The 27,822-nt window shown below is 40.1% G+C and overlaps 1 long non-coding RNA gene across 1 annotated transcript; it reads left to right on the top strand.

The window, feature by feature from the left end:
* Window positions 1-9,113: 9,113 nt before the first annotated feature.
* Window positions 9,114-17,164, top strand: LOC142180291 (uncharacterized). Its single transcript, XR_012708652.1, has 2 exons — window positions 9,114-9,928; window positions 12,429-17,164. It is a non-coding gene; the product is annotated as an uncharacterized LOC142180291 (long non-coding RNA).
* The last annotated feature ends 10,658 nt before the right edge of the window (window positions 17,165-27,822 follow it).

Below are 27,822 nucleotides of genomic sequence, written 5' to 3'. Positions count from 1 at the left end.
CAAGCAGAATACTTTGAGCAAAAGAATTAAATAAGTGAAAGAGCAGTCTGATTCACCTTCCACAGGGCAGTGAACTTGGGGCCGGGCTTGCGAGGCTTCAGATCTATTCCTCTTTTAACTAGATTGAGTCGAACAGAGATTGAAAGATGGAACAACACTAAGGTCTTCGAGAGATGATAGTCAATGTCAAATGAATAGCTTAGCTTGGAGATTCTTTTAGATGGTAAAACTTGGTATTTAGAGGGGATTCCCAGATGCCCTTCGGATGAGAATTGAAGAGGTATTTATAGGCCAAAAACACAGATCTAGGGTTTCATGAGCGGGAATTGAAATTTTCAGATTTCAAACGAAGTCAAATAGAGTCGTTCAAATCCGAACGTTGGAATAGTAGCAGGGATTCACGTGATTCGCTCAGCTCTTTCGCGAAATGGTAAGATCTTGGCTGAGGCGGATAGATTCGACAAGTCTTGTAGTGTAAAAATGGGAGGATCCTCTCTTGGTCATCTATACACGCCAAAATCGGATGAGAGAAGTTCTTATTTTGCTTGAAATAGGGCGGACAAAATTCTACTTTGATTGTTGGAGGTTGAATTTTAGTCAAAAATGGAGAAGAGGACAAAGGCAGCTATGAAAAACAAGGCTAAGAGAGGCGCTGCTTAGAGAAAGAAAATAAAACCCTAATTAGTTGGACAGACTTGGGCTTCTGGGAAGTGGGCTCGATTTCGGGGCTGGTGTTAGCAGATTTAAGGCAATTGGGTTTGTTTGGGTTGGTCTGAAAATATTCTATTGGACTGATTTGGATCGAAAATCATGGTCTTCCCCTTCTTCAAATTAATTTAATTGGGCTCCCATATCTTAATAATTTGGACCAATAAAAATACTTTAAACATACATAATATTACATATTAAAATAAGTAATTAACTCAACAATAGTCATATTAATGGTAATATAAATAATAATGCTAATAGTACTAATAATAAAATAATAATTTCGTAATAATAGTAATAGCTTCAATTATTATAATTATAATAAATAGTAATAATAATAGTAGTACTAAATAACTAAAAATAGTGCATTAGATTATTAGTGACTAGGGAGCACCAGAAAATTAATTAAAAGAAATATAGGACAAAACTGGGTATCAACAGGGGTCACAAATACCACTTCAAGAGGTCCACTCCATTTTGACTTAATTTTCTCGGAAACAGACGTAACTGAGAGTTGAACAAGAGAACCAAATCACCCACTTTGAACTCCTTGCTACGAGCATATTTATCATGAAGGTACTTCATCTTGTCCTTGTACAAGGACGAACTAGAGTAGGCATGGAATCAGAATTCATCAAGTTCATTAAGCCGCTCCACACGAAGATTTGCTGCCACATCCCATTCAAGATTTAACTTCCTCAAAGCCCACATGGCCTTGTGCTCTAAATCAACCGGTAGATGGCAAGCTTTCCAAACACCAACCGATATGGGGACATACCAATCGGAGTCTTGGAAGCAGTCCTATAAGCCCATAGAGCATCATCCAACTTCTTTGATCAATTGGTCCTATATGCATTGACCGTCTTTGACAATATACTCTTGATTCCCTTTTTGAGACTTCAACTTGGTCACTCGCTTGAGGATGATAAGGAGTAAAAACTTTGTGGTTGACACCATACTTTGCAAGCAAAGTGTCGAAAGCTCTATTACAAAAATGAGACACCCCATCACTTATGATTGCACGAGGAGTGACAAACCTTGTAAAAATGCTCTTCTTGAGAAATGCAACAACACTCCGGGCCTCATTGTTGGGTAAAGCCACGGCCTCAACCCACTTTGAAACATAGTCAACCGCCACAAGAATGTATGTGTTCCCACACGAGCTAACAAACGGGCCATAAAATCAATGTCCCATACATCAAAAATATCAACCTCGAGAATGGTATTGAGAGGCATCTCATATTTCTTCGAAATTCCACCCGCTCTTTGACATTCGTCACACCTTTTCACAAGTTCATTTGCATCTTTGTACAAAGTTGACCAATAAAACCCACAACTAAGAACTTTGGAAGCCGTCCTCGCCCCGCCATGATAGCCACCACAGGGAGAGGAATGACAAGTCTCCAAGATACTCAATTGCACTTCCTCCGGGATACACCTTCGGATCACACCATCGGTGCAAATCTTGAACAAGTACGGCTCATCCTAATAGAAATCCAAACTATCCCGTTTGAGCTTCTTCCTTTGGTTAGAAGAGAGCTCACACGGGATTATACCAATTACAAGGAAATTAGCAACGCCCGCAAACCATGACATACCATTTACCGACACCGAAAGGAGTTGTTCATCGGAAAATAAATCATTGATCTCTAGACCATCATGAGGCCTCCCCTCCTTCTCCAAGCGGGACAAGTGGTCCGCCACTTGGTTTTTACTACCCTTCCAGTCCACAATCTCCAAATCAACTCTTGAAGTAACAAAACCCATCGCATCAGTCTCGCTTTGGAATCCTTCTTTGTCATCAAGTACCGGAGTGCGGAATGATCGGTATGGACTATGACCTTGGCACCCATAAGATACGGCCGAAAATTCTATATTGCAAACACAATAGCCAAAAGTTCTTTCTCGGTCACTGTGTAGTTCACTTGAGCATCATTCATTGTCTTGCTCGCATAAGATATCGGATGAAACATTTTGTTCACTCTTTGAACCAAAACCGCCCCAACCGCAACATCGCTCGCATCACACATGAACTCAAAGGGCAAGCTCCAATTAGGTGCGATGATAATAGGAGTGGTGGTCAACTTGTGCTTGAGAAGTTCAAAGGCTTGCATATATCTCTCATCGAATAAAAACTTGGCATCCTTTTCAAATAGCTTGCATAAGGGGTTCACTACCTTCGAAAAGTCTTTAATAAATTTCGTGTAGAACCCCGCATGCCCAAGAAAACTTCTAACTCCCTTGACAGAGGTAGGGGAGTGTAACGACCCGAACCATCGTTTCCTGTATTTTCGTCCCGTATTCCCCGTTAAATTTATGCTTATTCATGTTTCAATATGTGTACTTGGTGAATTTGAGTCAATTCGGATCGAGTTTGGTATGAAATGGGACAATTAGTCTCTTAAAGGAATAATTAGTTTGGAAAAGTCAACCGGACGTTGACTTGTGAGTTAGAGGACTCGGAATTGAATTTCGATGATTCGGTTAGTTTCAGGGGATGATTTAAGGCCTAGGAGTGCAATCGGAATTAATTTTGGAGGTCCGGTGAAGAAATTAGCTCATTTTGGCGAAGTTAGTATTTTGGCGATTTCCGGTTGATAGGTGAAATTTTGATCCGACGGTCGGAATGGAATTCCGAGAATTTCTATAGCTTCGTTATGTCATTTTGGACTTGTGTGGAAAATTTGAAGTCAATCGTACGTGATTTGATAGGTTTCGGCATCGGAAATAGAAGTTGGAAATTCTAAAGTTCATAAAACTTGGATTGGAGGTTGATTCATGATTTTAGCGTTGTTTGATGTGATTTGAGGTCTCGAGCAAGTCCGTAATGTATTTTGGGACTGGTTGGTATTATTGGTCGGGGTCCCGGGGGCCTCGGGTGTGTTTCGGATGCCCAGGGTCATTTTTGGAAGATATTTGCCGTTTTAAGCATAAATGTAATGATCTAAAGGTTCATTTTTAGTTATGGAGATCCAAATTTGATTTCGAGACTTCTAGAATTTAAATCATGAATTATAGGACTGATTTGGAAATTTTGGTTTAATTTCATCAAGTCGCGATTGGGTTTTTGACGTAAAATGTGAGTTAATTGTTTAACAAGCGAAATGGGTATTGAACTGGGAAAACGAGCTCCTAATTGAGTTTTGATTGAAGGGTTGTGTTCGTATTATTATTTGTGACTCATAGGAACAAGAATCGTCTAATTCCGAGTTTGTATGATGGAGTTAGAGCCATTTTAGTGAAAAATGGCTTTTCTGCAGCAGTGAACAGTACCCGCGCGTGAACTGTATCCGCGCGGGTGAACAGTGAACAGTGACCTCACGTGTACGAATAGTGCCCCGCATGAACAGTACCGAAAATTTCTGGACAGATTTAATGTCCAGCAGTCCGAGTTTGGTCATTTTGTTTGACTTCCAAGCTCGGATTTTGGGCGATTTTTAGCAAGAAATCATGGGAAATCTTGAGGTAAGTCACTTGTGATTATTTCTACTCCATAATATTAAATTATCATCGAATAATCCGACTGGATTACATGTTTGTGAGGAGTAAATTGAAGATTTAGGCCTAGGGATTTGAAAATAAGATTTGAAGATTTGAGGGGTCATTTGAACTCCGATTTTGGTAAATTATATATGTACGGAATCGTGGCAAGACGAGGAATCCGGTGATGTAACTTTCGTAATTTTTTGAGAAGTGGGCCCGGGGCTCGGGTTTTGCGAATTTCGTGAATTTCGATATTTTTCGAGTCTTTTCGATTGGGTTATATTCCCTTAGCCTATTGTAATGTATTCGTTGTGGTTTTGACCAGATTCGACGCGCGAAGAGGTAAATTCGAGAGGCAAGGGCATAGCGGAGTAGATGTTGGACCGTCTTGAGGTGAGTAATGATTTTAAATGATGCACTGAGGGTTTGAAATCCCGGATTGCACAACATACTGCTATGTTGAGATGAGACACGCGTTGTATGACGAGCGCGGGGTCATTTACTATTGGGGATTGTGACTTGGTCCATCCCAGTTGATATTTTTACCGCGTAATTGATAAAGATTTATTATTTTTCACTATGATTGGGCTTATTGCCATATTTGGGCTTCGTGCCAATTATCTGAAATCTTTTGTGAATTTACATCACTATTTTCCTCACGAATTGAAATATTATTTGAACTCAGTCCAATTGAATTATATTATTTTGTGAACTTAGCTACATTTGTACTCAACTCGAGATTTAATGAAATTTATAATGCTGTTGAGCTGAGCACTATTGTTTTACTGATGCCCAAGAGGCTTATGATTATTTTCTGGACTGATTGAGGCCGAGGGCCATACGTGAGGATATGTTGAGTGATGTGAGGAGACTTTCAGGCCTCGAGTGTTATATGAGGAGGCTTTCAGGCCTCGTGTGTGATGTGTGAAGGATTTCAGGCCTATTGATATTGCGCTTGGGCTGTAGGAGCCCCTACGGAGTCTGTACACACCCCTAGTGAGCGCAGGGTACCCAGGTGAGTTGGGAGTGGGCCCGAGAGGCCGTTGCTTGTGTGTGGTGAGTTGGGAGTGAGCCCGAGGGGCTGATGTTGTATGCTGGTAAGTTGGGAGTGAGCCCGAGGGGATGATGCTATACTGAGATTTACATATTGAGCCCGAGGGGCAAGCTTTTGATATATCCTTACTGTGGAAATTATTTGTCTTTACTGTTTTAAAAGAAGAATTATCTGATACTCACTATTTTACTGTATAACTGATTTTACTGCTTGGGATAGCGCTATATTATGCCGTTATGAGATTTCATGTTTTCAGTCGTTATTTATTTTTATTACTCACTGGGTCGGAGTACTCACATTACTCCATGCACCATGTGTGCAGATACAGGCAGAGCTGAGTTCGCTCCTGAGCGCTGATTCTTTCCAGACCAGGCGGTGACTAGGAGTAACGAGGTAGTTGTTGACGTCTGCAGCCCCGTTTTCTCCCTTATCTTTGTTATTTATGATAATTTCAGACTTTGTAAAATATTAGTAAACTCTGTAGTAGCTCATGACTTGTGACACCCCGATTTCGGGCTGAGTTGGGAGGGTTTTCCTTGTTCTATCACATTTATTTCGCATTTAAGATTATATTGCCCATGATTTAGACTTATTCCTGCTAAGTAATTATAAAGAGATGTACTGTTTTGTTGATTGGCTGGCCTTGTCCTCACGAGAGGCGCCATCACGATCAGGTTAGGATTTTGGGTCGTGATAGGGAGGGAGCCTTGAAATCACATCAATTTTTGCTTTGTCTACCTCAATACCATGCTTTAAAATTTTATGCCCAAGAACTATGCCCTCTTCCACTATGAAGTGGCATTTCTCCCAATTAAGAATAAGATTGGTTTTTTCACAACGGGCCAAAACTCAATCAAGATTTTTCAAACACTCATCAAATGAATCATCCACAACACTAAAGTCGTCCATGAACACCTCCAAAATATCTTCCACCATATCAGTGAAAATGGCCATCATACACCGCTGAAATGTAGCCGGTGCATTACAAAACCCAAAACGCATTCGAGAAAAGGCAAATGTGCCATATGGACAAGTGAATGTGGTCTTCTCCTGATCTTCTGGAGCAATCAAGATTTGGTTGTACCCAGAATACCCATCTAAGAAATAGTAAAAGGCACGCCCAGCAAGTCGGTCTAACATCTGATCAAGAAAAGGCAATGGAAAGTGATCCTTGCAGGTCACTTTATTCAACTTGCGGTAGTCCATGCATACCCTCCAACTAGTGACGGTTCTGATAGGAATCAACTCATTTTGTGAATTTGCAACCACGGTCATGCCACCCTTCTTCGGTACACATTGCACCAGCAAAGTCCAAGAGCTAACAGAGATGGGATATACAACCCCAGCATCCAACCACTTGATCACCTCCTTTTTCATAACTTCTTGCATTGCCTCGTTCAACCTTCTTTGATGTTCCAAGGAAAGCTTTGCGTCATCTTCCAGAATAATCTTGTGCATACAGAATGTGGGGCTTATTCCCCGAATATCACCTAAAGTCCATCCAATTGCCTTTTCCGCTTTTGAAGCACCGCCAATGTGGCATCAACCTACATGTTAGTAAGACAAGAGGAAAGAATAATTGGAAAAGTAGAACTAGGGCCTAAGAACTCATACTTGAGGTGTGGAGGCAACGGTTTCAACTCCAACACCGGAGGCTGCTCAATTGAAGGTTTTGTTGGTAGAGTCTTCCTATTCTCAAGGTCCAAAGATAGTTTTCTAGGCTCATAAGAGTAAGAGCCTATCCCATGTAAAGCACTCACACACTCCACTCGGCTTTCATCTTCATTGATATCAAGATTCAACAATACGGACTCTAGAGGGTCCTCCACATTAATCATTGCACTGGTATCATCAACTATCACTGCTGTGACAAAGGTCCACAAAAGAGCACACCTCGGAACTGTTGGGTTGCTTCATTGACTTGCACACATGAAAGACCACTTTTTCATCACCCACTCGGAAGGTGAGTTCCCCTGCTTCCACATCTTCTAAGGCTTTCCCAGTAGCAAGGAAAGGTCTCCCCAATATGATAGGAACTTCATAATCCACCTCACAATCCAAGATCACAAAATCAGCTGGCAAGATAAATTTGTCCACCTGGACAAGCACATCATCAATAATACCCAATGGTCTCTTCATCATTCTATCTGCCATTTGCAATCTCATGGAAGTCGGCCTTGGTTTCCCAATACCCAAAGTCTTGAAAACTGAGTATGGCATCAAGTTGATACTTACCCCCAAATCACATAGAGCCTTGGCAAAGTCCGCTTTCCCAATGGTGCAAGGAATGGTGAAAGCCCCGATCTTCAAGCTTCGGGGCCATTGAATTCACTATTGCACTAACTTAGTGGGTCATCTTTATAGTTTCACAATCCATGGATCGTTTCTTTGTCACCAAGTCCTTCATGAATTTAGCATAGCCCGACATTTGTTCAAGAGCCTCCACCAAAGGCACATTAATGGATAAGCTCTTCATCATATCAATGAACTTTTTAAACTGATTCTCATTTTTCTGCTTCGCGAGCCTTTGAGGATAAGGTGGAGGTGGCCTTGGCAAAGGAGCCTTGGCTTTAGGCACAGCCGGCTCCGGCATGTCTATTACATGTTCCCCAGACGGGTTCACATCATTTTGAGTTTTCACCTCGGCATCTTAAATATCAATCCTCACTTCTTCATTCACATTCTCATCAATCACATTTTCAACCACCAAAGGAACTTCAGCTTCTTGCAACTCAACTTCATCACTCAAAATATGCTTTTGTTTGGAGGCATTCACATCACCGCCTCATCCACTCCTTGTAGTTACCGCCATGACATGATTGTTCCCACCCTTCGGGTTTACTACTGTATCACTTGGTAGATCCCCCTTAGGGCGAGTATTCAAGGACTGTGAGATTTGTCCTAACTGAACCTCCAAATTTCTAATTGAGGTATTGTGGGAAGACAACTGAGCATCAGAATCTGCATTCTTCTTCATCATCTATTCGAACATCATTTCAATTCTCCCCATATCAAAGTTAGAAGAACTAGGACCTTGGGATGAAAATGGGGGCGGATTGTTCGGTTGTTGGTATATTGGGGGCCTTTGAAAGCGTTGCCCCCGGTTTTCTTGATTTTCATTGTTCCACCCACCTTGATTGTTGTTACCACCCCAGTTGTTTTTGTTCCCATTCCAATTACCCTAATTGTTTTGATTATTGTTCTGATTGCCCCAGTTGGAGTTTTGGTTGTTGTTCCCCAATTACCATTGCCTTGTTGTTGTTGTAGACATGTGATTTTTGACCCTCCCCGAAATTTCACCCATTTTAGCATGTAAATATTTAGTTTAGGCCTAATATCGCCATTTTAGCTAATTTTGACTCTTTTACTTTATTTCGTCACAAAAAATGAAAATTACAAAAAAATATTGTAGTTCACGTATCTTTCATAAATTTAAATAAAAAAATATGCAAAAATAGGATTTTTTTTTATCTGTATATAATCTTGAAAATACAAAAATAGTCACAATTTTACATAGTAATTGTGTTCTTATTCTCGAAAGAAAGGAAAAGGTTCCAAAAATATATTTTTAACGGGTCTACTCTATCCTTTTCAAGTTAAGGATTTTAATAATTGAATTTTGAGTAGTTAACATTTTTTTTATCTTTCTATATTAATGAAGTAGGAGTAGTATTTTATTTTATTAACCAAAAATAAAGAAAGAAAAGAAAATCATAAAAAAAAGAAGGAGCCAATCACGTTGGGCCATGTGGAAAAGATTCTCCATTATCCACTTCCTAACAAACTCACATGCACCCCCATTTTAATCCCACTAACGTTTTGGCCAAGAAAAAACTGAAAAATATTCCTTTCGTGGGGACCACAACTCCTATCTTCTTTTCTTTCTACAATATACACACATGCTAATATATAGAGGGGGAATAGACACAAAATACAGAGATCTGAAAAAAGGGAGGAGAACGAGCAACTTTTCTCCATGGAACTTAGCTGAAGCTTCAGACCTCACCCCAAAATTCCAGAGACAACCGCCATACACACAAAATCGACCTTCCCCCTAACCTATCTTCTTCTTCATGGATACAAGTAGCTAACCCTAGGACATAGAGCTTCTGCCGCAAGAACAAAAAAGAATAGAACCACACCCCATCGTCGATCTTCTTCTTCTGGAAAAACCAGCGAACCAAAACCATAGAGACCCCACGATCTTCATCTTCTTCAACCTTGAGCATACATCAGCAACCCTAGGACCCCTAACCCAGCAAGGAAGCTTCAGCAGCTAATCACCCATCGAGAGCAGTTGCTGCTTTTTTCGTCTTCCTCTTCCAACAGCTCACCGGAAAAATGAGCTCCAGTAGCTTGCTGAATTAACAAGCTCCAGCCGAGCAACAACGAACCAGAACACCAAACGCTTCTGCTCATCGCAAAATCTCTACCAACCCACGATATTAACTCCATTACCTCACACCAGAACCTGCTGGAAACCAGCAGCAACAGCTGCCATAACTGGCCGGAAATCCAGCAGAAACTATGAGCACGTAACTCCATCACCTCTCCTGTTCAAGTAGGATTCGAGGTCACCGGTTGGTTGTTCCGTTCGACGTCTCCGGTCGTGGTTTTGGCTTCGGGTTCATTATTCCCGTTGATGACTTTGTCTTGATTTACAAGAGAATTTTCAAAGAGTTCGTAAGTCTCTTTTTCCGTTTTCATTTGGATTTGTTTTTTGTTTAGTATCTTGTTTTATTTTCTTAGTTATTTAATAAATATGTACTATTGGCTTCTATTGTGTTATACTTTGGTATTGTGATTTTCTTTTTGGTTTTGATAAAGGTTCTAAATCTGATTGTTGAAGAATTTGTAAAGATTAATCTTTTCGCTAGAAAAATATATGGGTACAAATAAGAAAGTGTACTGTTTCTTGGCTTGTTTGGTCTGAATTATTTAGGAAATTTATTCTTAGACAAATGGTAAAATATAGTCAATTCAATGAAATTATGGTTTTATTTGTTAAATATCTTTTAGACATTCACAAGACACTAATTCTGATTGTGATATAAGATTGTTTTGAAACAGGTAAATTGATCCAAACCAAAATACCCATATTGTAATGAATATTCGTAGTTTCCTTTAGTTGAGTATAATCTTTTAAAATAAATCGAGGTGTGCCACTAGTTGAATTTCCCATGGCCCTCACAAAGTTGAAAGTGCGTAGTTGCTTTAGGCGCGCTATTTAAAAAATTACCTTCCTAAACTCGGGTGTGCATTTCATGTGACCCAAATCCAAATCTTAACAACGTTAAATAAAATGTATCTCGGACTGCGGGTGCATTTCATGTGGCATGGTCCAAAGACGTGTTTTCGATGACGTTGAAATATTCCTTAAAACGAATAAAAGTGGTTTAAAAGTTAAATGCACATAGGTTTGAAAGTGTTCTAAAATCAAATAATTGAGCCAATAATAACAGTTGAGCGACCGTGCTAGAACCACGGAACTCGGGAATGCCTAACACCTTCTCCCGGGTTAACAGAATTCCTTACCTGGATTTTTGTGTTCACGGACTGTGAAACAGAGTTAATCTTTTCCTCGATTCGGGATTTGAACCGGTGACTTGGGACACCATAAATTATCCCAAGTGGCGACTCTGAATCTTTAAATAATTAATCCCGTTTCGATTGTCACTTTAAGTTGGAAAAAAACTCCCTTGTACCCTTCGGTTGTAAAAAGGAGGTGTGACAACTCTGGCGATTCTGCTGGGGATCGAACCCAGAATCTCTGGTTCAGGGTTCAGAATTCGAGCTTGGAATAGCTATTATACTTGGCTTTTATTTATTATCTGATTTTTTATATGTTTGAGCCTAATGTGCTAAATGCCGGTTTTTACCGCTTTACTATTGTTTGAACTATATATAAATTATTACGAAACCCTCTTCTCTCTAAGTCTTCTAAATCATTTGGGAAGTGTGCACTTCGTGTGACTTCTTTTCTGTTAGAGTCATATCCCAATTTTAGAACGAGTTACAGACAAGTTGCAAAGCCGGTGAAGCTTCTATATTCTCGGTACGCTGCCCCCCCCCCCGGCTCGAGCTGTCCGCTCGGGTAAGCCAGGTCTAGAACAAATAAATCCAGGTTTTTAAACCTAGTATAACATAGCCTCATGCCAGATCCCTAGTAGGAACGCTTGTTTGCATCATGTGCATTTTGACTTTGGGGACTCAACACAGGAGTTGGGTCCGTCTAGGACAGGTGTACCCAAAAATCAAAAGACCATCTTGATGCATCTTACATGCTACTTGCGTATCTGTCTGTTTCGGCTTGCATGTTGACTGGCTTCTAGAATAGGGAAGAAAATGAAAAAAAAAGAAAATCAAAAAAACAGGAGAAAGAAGAAAAAAGAAACAAAAAGTGAGAGGTAGGTATTTAGAAAATTCTGAAAATCTGCCAAAATTCTGGAAAAAAAGTCATTTCAAAACGAGCCAAAATTTTCAAGTGTCATGTTTTCCTGTTCCGTCAAAAAGGACGAACTACGCGGGTCTGATTCTCACCGGATGTGAGATACGTAGGCAAACCTCATCGGTTCCGGCCCACAATTCTTTTAAAAATCCAAAAATATTTTCTATTACTTATTTATAGAGTCTTTCTTTTGACCCCAATTTTTAAAAAAATACAAAAATATTTTCTTTTAATTTCTTCTCAAAATCCAAAAATACTTTCATTCTTCTTTCAAAATTGAAAAAAATTCAAAATTCAAAAATATTTTCTTTTTTAGAAGCATTTCTTTCATAAATTCAAAATAAAATTCCAAAAATATTTTCTTTCTTCTTTAGAAGTTTTTCTTTCGAAATTCCAGAAAAAGAAATTCAAAAAAAAAAAACTTTCTTCTTTAAAAGTTTTTCTTTGCAAAAATGCTGAAGAAAAATCAAAATCCAAAAATATTATTTTTCTTCTTTATAAGTCTTTCTTTTGAAAAAATAAAATAAAAAATTCAAAAAAAAGTCAGTTTATTTAGTTTATTCATGATCTTCCCGAACGACGCAAGATCTGATTCATGTTTCCACATGATACGTAGGCAACTCACATCAGGTTCGATCACCATTAAAAAAAATGAAAAAATGAAGACATGAAAATATTGATAAAAATAAGGACCGACTGAGTCCATTCTAACATGTTTTGTTTTGAATTATGAAGAAAGTTGAGGGGGTCGGTTTGTGGTCAGCTGGAAACACAAGATCCAAGGAAAAATGATAACTGACATCGAAGCTGTTACAAGTGCTCAAGAGACTCAGGGTCAGAGGGTTCAACAAGAGTCTACTGTGTTTGAGAAAAATAGAATACTGAAACAGCAAATGACCGAAATGTGTCAAGCATGGGCCAGTGGTCAAGGACAGCCTCGTCATGAGTCACAATTTGCTACACAGCAAGAGCAGTACCACTCGTACTCATTTGATCTTCCTGCAAATATTGAGAAGCCTGCCCGAAAGATGGTACAGGAAGAAATGACCCAAAGAGTGAAAAGCTTAGAACAACGGTTGAAAAACATACAAGGGTTGGCAGGTCAAAAGAGTGTTACCTTCAAAGATCTATGTATGTTCCCCGATGTCCACTTACCGCCTGGTTTCAAGACTCCCAAATTTGAAAAGTATGATGGACATGGAGATCCTATAGCCCACCTGAAAAGGTATTGCAATCAACTGAGAGGTGCGAGAAGAAATGAAGAATTGTTGGTGGCTTATTTTGGGGAAAGCCTTACGAGAATAGCCTCCAAATGGTTTAAGATCAAGACACGTCTCGCTGGTATGTCTGGGATGACAAGGCACAAGCCTTTATCAAACAGTTCCAATACAGCATTGACATTGCCCCAGACCGCAATTTCCTTTCAAACTTGAAGAAGAAACCAACTGAAAGTTTCAGGGAATATGCCATTAAATGAGAGAGCAAGCAGCCAGAGTTAAGCCACCCATAGATGAGCATGAGTTAATCACTGTCTTCCTTCAGGCTCAAGAGCCAGATTATTTTCAAAACATGAAGTCCGCAGTGGGTAAATCCTTCTCGGAAGCAATCAAAATGAGAGAAATGGTAGAGAATGGTCTTAAGACAGGCAAAATTATAAGTCAAGCAGTTTTTAAAGCCGCAACTCAGGCTGTCCGGGTTGAGTCTGATAATTTTAGCGACACAAATAAGAAGGTTGAAGAAATCATGATGATATCAGGGTCGAGAAGATGTCCCAGGAGAACATCTCAAAGGTATGAGCAGCCTCCTCAAGTTTTCCATAACTCCCCTGAGCAGTATTATCCACCTTAGAACCCTCAATACTCTGTCGCTCCACCTCAGTATGTTGTCCAGCCACCAAAACACCCCAGAAGGCGAGCACGAGCATCACGAAATCTCCAACAGCCTCCACAAAATTTTCAAATGCCCTATAACCCACATCAAAACTAGGGGTATAGAAGGGAACAAAGGCTGAATGATAATTTTACACCAATAAGAGAGTCCTATGCAAGCTTGTTTGAGAAATTAAAGCAGTATGACATGATTGCACCTATTCCTCCAAATCATGTGGACTCACATGCAAGAAGCTCTGACCCTTCTAAAAGGTGTGAATACCATTTCAATGCCCAGAGGCACAATGTTGAAAGCTGTCAGGATTTGAAAAGAGAAATAGAAAGGATGATTTAGGAAACCTGATTGTGATCCAAGATAGTGACACCCAGAATATCGCGCAGAATCCTTTACCTGCACATGGTGATGCCCACTTTGTGGGGATGATGCGTGGTGACAGGGAGTATGAGAATCCTCTCGGGAATTTGCTAACTGAAGTTAATGATTTTGAAATTGGAGAAGGCTCTGCTGATCCTGATGAGCAAATTTGTGGCTAAATGTCAAGCTTAGCAATTGAAAAGTCATTCCGTCCTCACTAGGAAGGAATCTTGGTAGTTTGTTTTGATGTTTTTTCTATTATCGGGGTTGTTTCAGGGTTGTGATTCAGATTTTATTTGTTTTATTGAGTCAAACCCTTCTATCCTCCCATTCTGTTTGTGTGAGTCTTGTCTGTCTATTCTGTTGCCATTTTCATTATTCGGGTTATTTTAGGGTTATAACTCGTATTTTAGGTTGCTTGTCTAGTTGTAAAACCCTTTCATCCTTTACTCAATAAAATACAGTTTGTCTTTTTGTGTCATTCTGTTCCTAGTTCTTTTCTCGCTAGTTCTAATGACATGACATGCATGCGGAAATTTTGGCCAGATCTTAGAAACTGATTTAATCTGGAATTCGATAACTAAAAAAATACTTTTGAGGATGAATAAAGAGTTGGAATACTTTGGAACTAAGGTCGAGTAAAATTCACCTTCAAATTATTGTGAAGATCGGGCTTGAGGATGTTTAATCAATTGATGTTTGTTGGAAAGTTGTTACTAAGGGATGAAAAAATGTCTTGTGACCATGGCACACCAAGAAGACAAACATGTTCATAAATGCTGTGATCGCGAAACGATACCATGTTTGACGTTCTTGGGGTTGGGAGGCCCTTTTTCTGCTACCCAAACATTTTATATCCTCTGCTACCCCTTTTGAGCCTGTGTTATTTTTCTTTGACTACCCTCTTTTGGAATCAAGTTTAGAGTCAAAAAAAAATATCCATGTCCCAAGAGTACAAACTGGGGCAATTCTTAGAAAGTTCAGGAAAAAAAAAGAATTGTCAAAGGTCCATGCCCTAAAATAGAAGCTGGGGCAAACAAAAAAAAGAAAAAAAAAGAAAAAAGGAAAAGAGAAACAGAAAGAAAGATGAAAAATAGTTTAGGTCAGATGTTTGAACTACGTTAGACCTGATTCCTTTAAAATAAGGATACGTAGGCAGCCTCACGGTTCGATCCAACCAAATAAAAATTTAGAAGAAAAAGAGAAAAAATAGAAAAAATATAAAAATCCAAAAATCCCCAGCATCTGTAACTGGGGCAGAGATTTTATTTCACTTTTGAAAAAATCGATTCCAAGAGTTGTAAGTCCACAACCCCCTTTACTTTGAGTTTATTTTGAGCCTTCATGACGTCCTTTCTTTCCAACCCTATCCAAAATTCTTCCAAATAAAGACCTCCCGATATGCCTTCAAGAATGCCAAGAGAAGCATCCAATGAGCAACGGTTGTCATATGACGTAGAACACCGTCGAGTTTCTCACAAAATGGGAAAGAAAAAGAAAATAAAAATGAGAGAGTCTTATTAGTTAAAACCCTCACGGGCACTGTAAGACGACGACAAACAGAGATGAATAAATGAGAGACTTGTTGGTGAAAACCCCCCGGGGCACCACTAGTCGAAAGTGAGTCGCGAAGCTGATGCAAAGAATTGGCACGAACAAGCCCGACTTCAAAGCTCATAAGAATGGCAAAAGGGAAGATTTGATTAGTTTGATAGATCAGGCCGTTAAGTCCTAAATGCATGTCATGACCATTAAGGCTAGTTATTGAAAAAAAAGAGAAAGCTCTTCCTTGTGCCCTTTCGATAGGGGGCATTTCTTGTTAATTTTCTTTATAGCATTGTGTCCTTCCCTCTGAGTCAGTCCTTGTCAAAACAAGCAAGAAAAGACTTCAAAATCTGCTACCAGCTTTTCGGTTGCACAAAGTAAATTTGGCCAGTACACTCAGTTGTTACTGTCAACGTGCCTTGAGGATTCATGCAAAGGCTCCCCCAAAAGACTCTTGTCAGCCTATTTGGTGTAAGCAAAGATAACTTGTGATTCTCTCTGACAGAAAAATTGCTCAAAAGTAGGAAGTCATTCAAGATATCAGAAAAGGTCATCTAAGAAAAGATCTCCAGTTGGGATAATGCTGATTGAGCCAGAAATACAATGGTACCGGGTGTGAAACAATTAGGGTTGATGCAGAGCAAAAGTCTCTTGAAGCCGACTCAAGCTGATTGAGCAGAAGCCAAGCTGCCTAAGACTCAAGGCCACAAACCGACCACCATTTTCAAAACTGACAAATTTTCCTTTGTATGAAACAGGAACAAAGCGGTGCAAGGAAAGTGATTCAAAAAGAGAGAAAAAATGAAAAAAAAAACAGAAAAGAGAAGAAAAAGGAAAGACGAGAGGAGCCAACAAAGGGAAATTTCTCAAATATTTGCCTTTATTTGTCTTGCTATTGTGCATAAAATTTTGCCATTGATCTTCACATTTTTTCTCCTAGGATAGAAATCTTAGTCTGATGAATCTTTCTCCTAAGATAACAAAAAAAAGACCGAGTCTGATGAACCTTCTCCTAGGATCAAAATCATAGTTTGATAAATCTTTCTCTTAAGATACCAAAAAAAGTGACCTAGTCTGATGAACTTTCTCCCAGGATAAAAATATTAGTCCGATGAATCTTTCTCCTAATATACCAAAAAAAAAGATAAAAAACCTAGTCTGATGAATTTTCTCCTAGGATCAAAATCTTAGTCTGATGAATATTTCTCCTAAGATAGAAGACCTAGTCTGATGAACTTTCTCCTAGGATAAAAATCTTAGTCTGATAAATCTTTCTCCTAAGATAAGGAAAGAGACCTAGTCTGATGAATTTTCTCCTAGGATTAACGTCTTAGTTTGATGAATCTTTCTCCTAAGATAAGAAAAGAGACCTAGTCTGATGAATTTTCTCCTAGGATTAACGTCTTAGTCTGATGAATCTTTCTCCTAAGATAAGAAAAGAGACCTAGTCTGATGAATTTTCTCCTAGGATAGAAATCTTAGTCTGATAAATCTTTCTCCTAAGATAGAAGACCTAGTCTGATGAACTTTCTCCTAGGGTAAACGTCTTAGTCAGATGAATCGTTCTCCTAAGATACCAAAAACACACAAAAAAACAAAAAAGAGAAAAAAGGACCTAGTCTGATGAATTTTCTCCCAGGATTAACGTGTTAGTCTGATGAATCTTTCTCCTAAGATAGAAAGCTTAGTCTGACGAATTTTCTCCTAGGATATTTTAAAAAAAGAAGTCTGAATTTGAAAAAAGAGAGGGGTCAATTTTTAGTTTTCTTAAGTTATCAATGTTTAGTTTTCTTGAAATCAGGGGTCCCGCTTGGAGAATAGGTCAGTCTTTACTTTAGTCAAGTTTAGTTTATAGTTTTCCGCAAGCTCAATCACTTTTAGGAGACGTACATCCTAGTATAGTCTTTAGTTTACTTATCATCGCATCAATAGTATAAGTGGTATACGATACTGCTAACAACTCACAAATCTTCCTAGTGCAAACTGGGGCAGAAAATTTCGTTTGTTTTGTTGGTTTTGATTGCAGGCACCCACATGGAAAACAAGGCAACACAGAAAGTTTCAGCAATCAGGCGCCCACCTGAAGAACAAAGGAAAACGGTCCAGTTTCGAAGGAAGACAGTTCAAGTTTAGTAATCAGGCGCCCACCTGGAGAACAAGAGAAGATAGTTCAAGTTTCAAGGAAAAACAGTTCCGAAGGAAGACAGTTCAAGTTTCAAGGGAAAACAGTTCGAGTTTCAAGGGAAAACAGTTCAGCTTCAAAGGAAGTCAGTTCAAGTTCAGCAATCAGGCGCCCACCTGGAAAAAAGGGAATTCAATTCAGAATGCAATTCAGGTCAGCAACAAAAAAAGCTCGTGTCAAGAATGCAAGTCAGCAGTCCGAGATGATCAATAGAAGTTTGTCACAATCCAGAATAAAAAGAAAAAAAAGAAACAACAACAAAAAGAAAGATAAGAAGTGAATCCAAATGCAGAAGTTAATGAAAGACATGAGTTGCTCAAGACAGGGCTGAGGTCACAAGATCTACATGTCCCGTCTTGGTCTAAAAAGCTGAAGAAGATTGAACCAACACCTACGGCTGACAGGCATCAAGATTCAGATCAGGGTCTGCATGAAGAACCAACCAAAACTCAAGATCAAGCTTCAGAAGACTCATAGATAGGAATCTTGTAACTCGTAGCTGATAGACTTAGTTAGTCTTTTTCATTTTTGATTTTAATGTAATAACGGGACCGCGGACCGGAACCTCAGCGGAACGACACCTCGATCGGCTCTCCACCTTAGTATACTCCATCACTGTTTTTACTTCTAAACTACACATGGCCTGATTCATTTATAGCCAAGGATATGTAGGCAGCTCAGATACCAGGGCTCGGTCACATTTTCCTTTCTTTTAGCTTTCGGTTTCCCTAAATAAGGTCGGGTCAAAAAAAACTTGTCTAGTCGTTCTTTGTCTAAAAATACTTCGTCTTTCCAGTAAAAGAGGGGCAACTATAGACATTTGATTTTTGACCCTCCCCGAAATTTCACTCATTTTAGCATGTAAATATTTAGTTTAGGCCTAATATCGCCATTTCAGCTAATTTTGAATCTTTTACTTTATTTTGTCACAAAAAAATATTGTAGTTCACGTATCTTTCATAAATTTAAATAAAAAAAATATGCATAAATAGGATCTTATTTTTTTATCTGTATATAATCTTGAAAATACAAAAATAGTCACAATTTTACATAGTAATTGTGTTCTTGTTCTCGAAAGAAAAGAAAAGGTTCCAAAAATATATTTTTAACGGGTCTACTCTATCCTTTTCAAGTTAAGGATTTTAATAATTGAATTTTGAGTAGTTAACATTTTTTTTATCTGTCTATATTAATGAAGTAGTAGTAGTATTATTTTATTAACCAAAAATAAAGAAAGAAAAGAAAATCAAAAAAAAAAAGAAGGAGCCAATCACGTAGGGCCATGTGGTAAAGATTCTCCATTATCCACTCCCTAACAAACTCACATGCACCCCCCATTTTAATCTCACTAACGTTTTGGCCAAGAAAAAACTGAAAAATATTCCTTTCGTGGGGACAACAATTCCTATCTTCTTTTCTTTCTACAATATACACACACATGCTAATATATAGAGGGGGAATAGATACAAAATATAGAGATCTGAAAAAGGGAGGAGGACGAACAACCTTTTTCCATGGAACTTAGCTGAAGCTTCAGACCTCACCCCAAAATTCCAGAGACAGCCGCCATACACACAAAAATGACCTTCCCCTAACCTATCTTCTTATTCATGGATACAAGTAGCTAACCCAAGGACATAGAGCTTCAGCTGCAAGAACAAAAAAGAATATAACCACACCCCATCGTCGATCTTCTTCTTCTGGAAAAACCAGCAAACCAAAACCATAGAGACCCCAAGATCTTCATCTTCTTCAAACTTGAGCATACATCAGCAACCCTAGGACCCCTAACCCAGCAAGGAAGCTTCAGCCGCTAATCACCCATCGAGAGCAGTTGCTGCTCTTTTCGTCTTCCTCTTCCAGCAGCTCGCCGGAAAAATGAGCTCCAGTAGCTCGCCGGATTAACGAGCTCCAGCCGAGCAACAACGAACTAGAACACCAAACGCTTCTGCTCATCGCAAAATCTCTACCAACCCACGATATTAACTCCATTACCTCACACCAGAACCTGATGGAAACCAGCAGCAATAGCTGCTATAACTGGCCGGAAATCCAACAGAAATTTGATCACGTAACTCCATCACCTCTCCTGTTCGAGTAGGATTCGAGGTCGCCGGTTGGTTGTTCCATTCGGCGTCTCCGGTCGTGGTTCTGGCTTCGGGTTCATTATTCCCGTTAATGTCTTTGTCTTTATTTACAAGAGAATTTTCAAAGAGTCCGTAAGTCTCTTTTCCGTTTTCATTTGGATTTGTTTTTTGTTTAGTATCTTGTTTTATTTTCTTAGTTCTTTAATAAATATGTACTATTGGCTTCTACTGTATTATGCTTTGGTATTGTGATTTTCTTTTTGGTTTTGATAAAGGTTCTAAATCTGATTGTTGAAGAATTTGTAAAGATTAATCTTTCGCTAGGAAAATATGTGGGTACAAATAAGAAAGTGTACTGTTTCTTGGCTTGTTTGGTTTGAATTATTTAGGAAATTTATTCTTAGACAAATGGTAAATTATAGTCAATTCAATGAAATGATGGTTTTATTTGCTCAATATCTTTTGGATATTAACAAGACACTAATTCTGATTGTGATATGAGATTGTTTTGAAATAGGTAAATTGATCCAAACCAAAATACCCATATTGTAATGAACATTCGTAGTTTGCTTTAGTTTAGTACAATCTTTTAAAATAATCGAGGTGTGCCACTAGTTGAATTTCCCATGGCCCTAGCAAAGTTGAAAGTGTGTAGTTGCTTTAGGCGCGCTATTTAAAAAATTACCTTCCTAAACTCGGGTGTGCATTTCATGTGACCCAAATCTAAATCTTAACAATGTTAAATATAATGTGTCTCGGACTGCGGGTGCATTTCATGTGGCTTGGTCCAAAGACGTGTTTTCGATGACGTTGAAATATTCCTTAAAACGAATAAAAGCGGTTTAAAAGTAAAATGCACATATGTTTGAAAGTGTTCTAAAATCAGATAATTGAGCCAATAATAACATTTGAGCGACCATGCTAGAACCACAGAACTTGGAAATGCCTAACACCTTCTCCCGGGTTAACAAAATTCCTTACCTGGATTTCTGTGTTCGCGGACTGTGAAACAGAGTCAATCTTTTCCTCGATTCGGGATTTGAACCGGTGACTTGGGATACCATAAATTATCCCAAGTGGCGACCCTAAATCTTTAAATAATTAATCCAGTTTCGATTGTCACTTTAAGTTGAAAAAAAACTCCCTTATACCCTTCGGTGTGTAAAAAGGAGGTGTGACAGTTGTTGATTGCCTCAATTGCCTTGGGGTCTCCATTGTTGTTGGTTGGAATAATTGCCCCTTTGGCCTTGATAATTGTTTACGTATTGCACCCCTTCATTCTACCAATCATAACTATCATCCTGGAATCCACTACAATCATTGTCAAATTGCTCCGAATTCCCTTGGTTCTGTTGACCCCTTTGTCTTCTTTTGTTGACTAGCATGTTGACACCCTCCATAGCATTCACTTGGCAAGGATTTTAAACTTGTTGCAACTGTGCCTTTGCTAGTTGGGTCATAGTAGTTGTCAACTCAGCTATAGCCTGCCCATGATCATGTAACTCTTTGTGCAAATGAGTGACCGTGGGGTCACCCTGGGGCACATTGGCTCTACTTTGCCAAGCAGAAGAAGTGCCAGCCATCTCGTAAAGAATGTCACAAGCCTCATCATAAGACAGCTTCATGAAGTTTCCCCCAGCAAGTTGGTTCACTATGCATTGATTTGTTATGTTAATGCCCCGGTAGAAAGTCTGTTGGATCATCGCCTCAGTCATATCATTGTTGGGGCATTCCTTTACCATTGTTCTATAGCGCTCCCAAATCTCATGCAAAGGTTCAGTGGGCTTCTGCTTGAAAGCCAAGATCTCATCTCTCAATGCTGCCATATACCCAGGTGAGAAATTTTTTGCAATGAACTTGTCCGCCAACTCATCCCAGGTAGTGATGGAATGGTTGGGAAGTCGTTCAAGCCAATCCAATGCCTTCCCTCTAAGTGAGAATGGGAAGAGTCTCAACCGAAGTACATCCTCGGACACATTAGTTTGCTTACTCCCCAACCAGGTATCCACTAACCCCTTGAGATGTTTGTAAGCATTTTGATTGGCAGCACCCGTGAAATACCCACGTTGCTCCAGCAATGTCAGCATCACATTGGTAATTTGAAAATTGCCCGCCCGAATCTGGGGTGGTACAATTGCACTTGCATACCCTTGGTTTGGAAGAACTCGAGGAGCCACTCTTAGAAGTGGCGGGGGAGGGTCTGGAATATTATCATTGGCCTGTCGGCCTCTCCTTTGAGCTTGAGGTACCACAGGGACCTCATCATCGATATTGTCATCTACCTCCTCCCCTGGTAGAATATCTCCAAGAGGTGTGTTGTTTGCTGCCATTTAGTACTTGAAGTTGTGACACACACACATTAGTAACACAGAAGGAAAGAAGAACAATACACAAAACTAATTAGATAGATAGCCAAAACCGTTAGCTCCCCGGCAACGGTACCAAAAAGTGATCGAGGCCAACCCTGTACTACTACGAAGTAGCAAGAGAGGTCGAAGCAGCTTTTACCCGAGAAGGTCGAGATCGATTTCCACAGGGATCTAGATATTAGAGTTGAGTTTCTATCTAAATTGGTGTTGCGTATTTGTTCCTAATTGCACTTCTAAATATTGTTGGTTTTGATTTTACTTCTAATTTCATACTACTACAATGCTAAATTAGGCTAAATAAAGCTAAGATTAAACTATTGAGAGTTGTTCAAATAGATAAAAGGCACTAGGGTAGTGATTTTCTCCTAGGTGGTTAATTGACAGATTCTTGAGTCTAAGGATAGATTGTCACATTTGGGGAATATGATATAACCATTGCACGATTCTACTCACTCTATACCTCTCGGTAGTTCGAGTAATTTTGCCCGAATTGACTTTCTCAAGACCAATTGGGTATGCAAATTTGTGCAAGCAATTGAGATTCAAGTCGGGTATTACTATATCTAGGTTTAACCCTTTAATTGGGGCTATCAATCTCTTTAATACGCCCCAATTCCTTGTTGGACCAATTTCATGGACTTAGGCTCTCTTTCTCAAGAAGAGCCAAAGTCTACTAGGCATAAACTAGTGTTTGCAACCACTAATTCAACATTAAAACCCTAAATTAGCCCAAATATCAAACACCCATAGAAAATCAAGCACTAAAACACAAGACCCATCAATTACCCACACTAGGGTTGAGCCACAACCCTAGCTAATGGGTCTAGATACTCATAATTATAGAAGAAAATAAAGAAATAGATGAATAAAAGCCCATAATAATTAATTACTAGATAAAACTTGAAGATTTAATGTTGAAACTAAGCTAAAATTACTCAAAATGGTAAAAGAGAGGAGTTCACGAGCGCATCTCCGTCCCCAAAATCTATCTGATGACCTAAAAGAGGGAAAATAAATTATTTATACTAGGCTAAAAATTCTGGACAAAAATACCTCTACGGGTCTAGTACGGACCGCACAAAATCGAGTGCGGCCGCACTACAACTCTTGGCTTGACTATTCTGCTCTCTGAAGTTGGCCACCTCGAACCTCACAAAATGCACCACGGCCGTGGTGGCTCCTATTGCAATTCACATAAAATGGACCGCGGACCGCATTGGCCAGGTTCCTCCAAAATGTCACCTCTCTGAACTTGAGCTCTGCGGACCACAGGAAATCGAGTGCTGCCACAATGACATCAATGCGGTCCACACAAAATCCTTTGCGGCTGCATTGCATGGCTAACTGAGAAGCATACTCTCTGATCTTCATCTTTGCGGACCGCACAAAATGGTGTGCGGCCTCACTGGCCCTGCTTGACTGAGCTTGGTTTTGATCTTGATACTTGTGCAAGTTTCACTCCTTTTTGAGCTGGTTTTTGACACCTTGTCACCTTGTTAATCAAACCTGCAATCAAGTACAACTAGTGAGCCTTTGGGACTATTTTGTACACATTTCTAATCAAAACTTAAGCAAGAACGAGTGTAAAATGCATCATAATCCCTAGTTATAACCCATCTGGAAGCAAAGGTTGATTTCCCCAATTGTGGCCCTCTAGGACCCATCGAAAGCCTTCACATTCATGCTTCTTATCCGTATTTCGTAGAAACCTTTGTCCAACCTCTTCAGAGTGTCCAACAGACAAATATTTAGGCTCGAACCCCCATCAACCAGGACCTGGCAATGAACTTATCTTCAAATTGCACTGTGATATGCAATGCCCGATTGTGATTCAAACCCTCGGGCGGTAACTCTTCTTCGTGGAAGATAATCTTATGGCTCTCCATCACTTGTCCGACCATGTTGGCCATTTCTCCACCAGTGATGTTATTGGGTACATAAGCCTCGCTCAGTACTTTCATCAAAGCATTCTTGTGTGCCTCTGAATTCTGCAATAGTGACGGGATAGATATTTGTGCAGGGACTTTGTTCAGATGGTCAACAACAGAGTACCCATTTGCTTCTACTTTCCTCCATAGGCTATCCGGCCCTGTCTCAATGATAGGCTTCCTTGTAGTGGCCTCCTTACTTGAACCTCCCAGGTGCTCAGGTGTATAAACTCTTCCAGTTCTAGTCATCCCTTGTGCAGCGTCAGATTCCTCTACCTTGGATTTCCCTTTCCATCGAGCCTCAGCATCATAATCCTAGGGTATTGCTTTTGAGTTGAACAGGGGTGTAGTTGATACTGTCACAGTAAAAGGTATGACCACTTCTACTTCAAATGGAGCAGAGGTGGCTGCGGGTGGAGCCACTTCCACCTCGAATAGAACTGATGTAGTTACCTCAACATCAATTGGGGCCTAAGTCTGAACCACAATAGGAGTAAGTGTGACTACAACCTTAAAGTCATCGCCTTCTCTAATGAGCCCGATCGACCCCTTGGGGTCCCATTCTTCATTTGTCTCTATCACATGTACATCATCACCTCTGTGATCAAGGAGGGGATTGTTGCGGATGTTAGGTGCGGCTTCCTTTACTTGTATGACCTTTTTGTCAATCAGCATCTGGATCTTATACTTCAACGTTCGGCACTCAGTAGTGGTGCGCCCTTTCATACTGGAATGGTACACACAAATTTTGTTCGGATTGACCTATTGAGATGGATTTTCTAATGCCACAGCGGGAACATAAGTGACGTAACCTGTGGCTTTTAACCTTTCATATAGTTGGTCGACAGGCTCAGCAATGGTGGTGTATTGTCTGGGGGGCTTGCGGTCGAAGTTAGGTCTTGGTCTTGGATAGTTTTGGCGAGCTGGTGGCGATTGGAAATGGGATGGTTGGGAGTTATAGGTATGATGGACAATGGCTGATTGGGAATATCTGGGAGGTGAAGGTTGATATATAGGCGGTGATGCTTGGTATGTGGGTGGAGGTGTTTGATATATGGGTGGAGGTGTTTGATAGGTGGGTGGCGGTATTTGATAGATGGGTGGAGGTTTTTGATAGGTAAGTGGAGATTTTGGGCCCTGGGCCACCATTACTGCCCAACATCTCTCTTCTTCGATATGTCACCTGATTGTAGTGCCTTATTTGTGTATTGTAGTGCCTCGAAGTTTGTTACCATCCCGCTCTTGATTCCTTCTTCGATTCTTTCTCCGAGTTTGATGATGTCAGAGAACTTGTGATTTTCGATAACCATCAACCTCTCATAATATTGTGGATCCTGTGCTCTGACAAAGAATTTATTCATCTGTTCTTCATCCAAAGAGGACTTGACCTTGGATGCTTCCAAAGAGGTCCTTAGATGAACCCTGGTATCACCTGTACCATCAAACATTTTAAACTTGGGAGGTTTGTACCCCTCTGGCAGTTCGACATCCGGCTGTATGCATAGATCTTCATAGTTCAAACCCTATATTCCTCTGTCGCCTTCAACACCTTGAACTCGGCTTGTTAACTTCTTGAGTTCTTCAGCCATGTTCTTAATGAGCAGGTCCTTCTCGGAGGATTCCGGTGCACAGAAGATTGATTGGGTAGAATGAGGTATAGTTTCCACATAGATAGGGTTGCTTTGATGGGTTCTAGGAACTTGGGTATAATGATGGTCATTGGTGGAGTTTTGGGGATCAAAAATGGGTTGTGGTGTGTTTTGGGGAGTATGGTAAGTGATGGTTGGTGGGTACTGAATTGGTTGATGATGATGTTGTGGTGGAGTTGGTATTGCTAGCGAATTGATATTTTGGGGTGGAGTTACGTATTGATTTGGTGCGGTAGGATTTTGTGTGTTCTAAGGAGGTGTTGGTTTCTTCATGTTTTGTTGGTGGATATCGGGGACATTGAGGGTGAGTGACAAGTTTGCCAAGTTTCGAACCTGCTCAAGTTCTTCTTGCAATTCCAGTATCTTTTGTTCCAGTCTCAAAACCAGATCATTTAGGGCCGGAGTACTATGGCCATCTAAAGTTTCTGCATTCTCAATATTCTCCTTTTGGATTACACTTAAGTCGCCCATTTTTGTCTTTCCTTTGCCTTTTGTGTTGCTTGGAGGAGGAGGAGGTGGAGGGCCTCTGGATCTTGTATGATACACTGATGAGGCCAGTATTAGTCAACCAACCCAAGGGGATGGGAATAACAATAAAAATAAGCAAAAACAAAAAGGTAACAAGTCAGTGAGGATCCTGAAATGTTTGCAGTATTTAAACACATATTCAGGAAATATAAATTTGCATCTTAATTTGGGAGCCTCGTTGTGTTCGAGGTAGGCCTAGCGACAAATAAACTTGGAGAACTTTTAATGCCAATAAATGCTTTATTTCATAATATAAAAATAGACGAATCCCAAAATGACACTAAGATAGTAATAAAATAAGTCACTACTTGGCACTCAACCTTATTATATTTTTAGGAAAAGCAAGTAAATATAGCCTATTTGGTCCCATAAGGACCTTTCCCAGATTCGATCTTTCGGACTCCATCATATAGATCCCCCAGCTCGCACGGTCCCAGCAGCAAGTAGGCTCTGGCCAAATGTCCTCCTTCAGCTCCTTCAGCGTTCTGGAAATTTTCAATCCTCTTTATGACTTTGCCTTCCAGCTCCACTACTCCTCGTTCCAGATAGTCCAGTTTCCTGTTGGAAGTGATTTCCACCTCTTTCCACTCCTCGATCAACCTCACATTCCTCTCATGTATTTCTCGGTGCTCATTTTCAGAGTCGTGGACCCTCTTGTGCAGCCTGTTGTATTTGAACTGAGCTTCAGCTCCCTCATCTATGATTCTGTTTCCTCGACCAGCCCCTGGTGTCACCATTCCTTTCAGATTGTCCTCCAACCATGCCGGGTAGAGAGGCTCGCACCCTACATGATACCTGTCTGGCTCAACGATGTTTTTCTCCACAATGATTTTACAATGTCACAGGTGCTGAGCTTGGCACTTGTAAGGGACATCGTTATCTTGGAAGTCTGCCCTGAAGTGACTCATCTTGACAACCCTTGGTACAACCTGTTTTCTGCCTGCTTGCCTCATAACTCGCATAGGGACATATGGGTATATCCCTCTCAACCCAATCAGTACCAAGTGCGGAGCATCCCTGGACCTGATAATATACTCGTCTGTTGGGAACCATTCAAACATCCATTGCACCTGTTCCTTGGTCAGATTGTTGAAGAAATCTTCCCATTCTATGGCACTTTCCGGCTGAGCAAATCTATTTGGAATGTAATTCATCTGATTAGGGTGATGGAAGGCAATATGGTCGTTCCAAGCCCTTCACAGAAATTCTTGACGATAGCGACCCTTTTGGAAATGCTCCAGTAACCATAACTGCAACAACAAATTACAACCCTCGAAATGCTTGACCCCTCTTTGACAGTGCTCCAGATCCCTATACTTGTCGGCTATGATCGTGGGGACTATGGTATATGTCTGTCCATTAATCCCTTCCATCAGAGTCTTGGCGACCATGGCCAACCTAGTGTGGATTCTTCCCCTTTTCATTGGGATCACTATCAGGCCTAGAAATCACACAATGAATACGAATATGCTATGATGGATGTGACCCAGAGAAGTGAGAGAGATCTCATCAGGGTAGGTGCGGAAATACTTGCTATGGCCATACCTCTCGTACATGTATTCGAAAGGTATGTAGGATTCTTTCAAGCACAGTAGGT

This window comes from Nicotiana tabacum, chromosome 1, assembly GCF_000715075.1.
Source record: "Nicotiana tabacum cultivar K326 chromosome 1, ASM71507v2, whole genome shotgun sequence".
NCBI classification, from domain to species: Eukaryota; Viridiplantae; Streptophyta; class Magnoliopsida; order Solanales; family Solanaceae; genus Nicotiana; species Nicotiana tabacum.
Note: the sequence above shows the minus strand (reverse complement) of the source record. Positions and strands in the feature narration are given on the sequence as shown.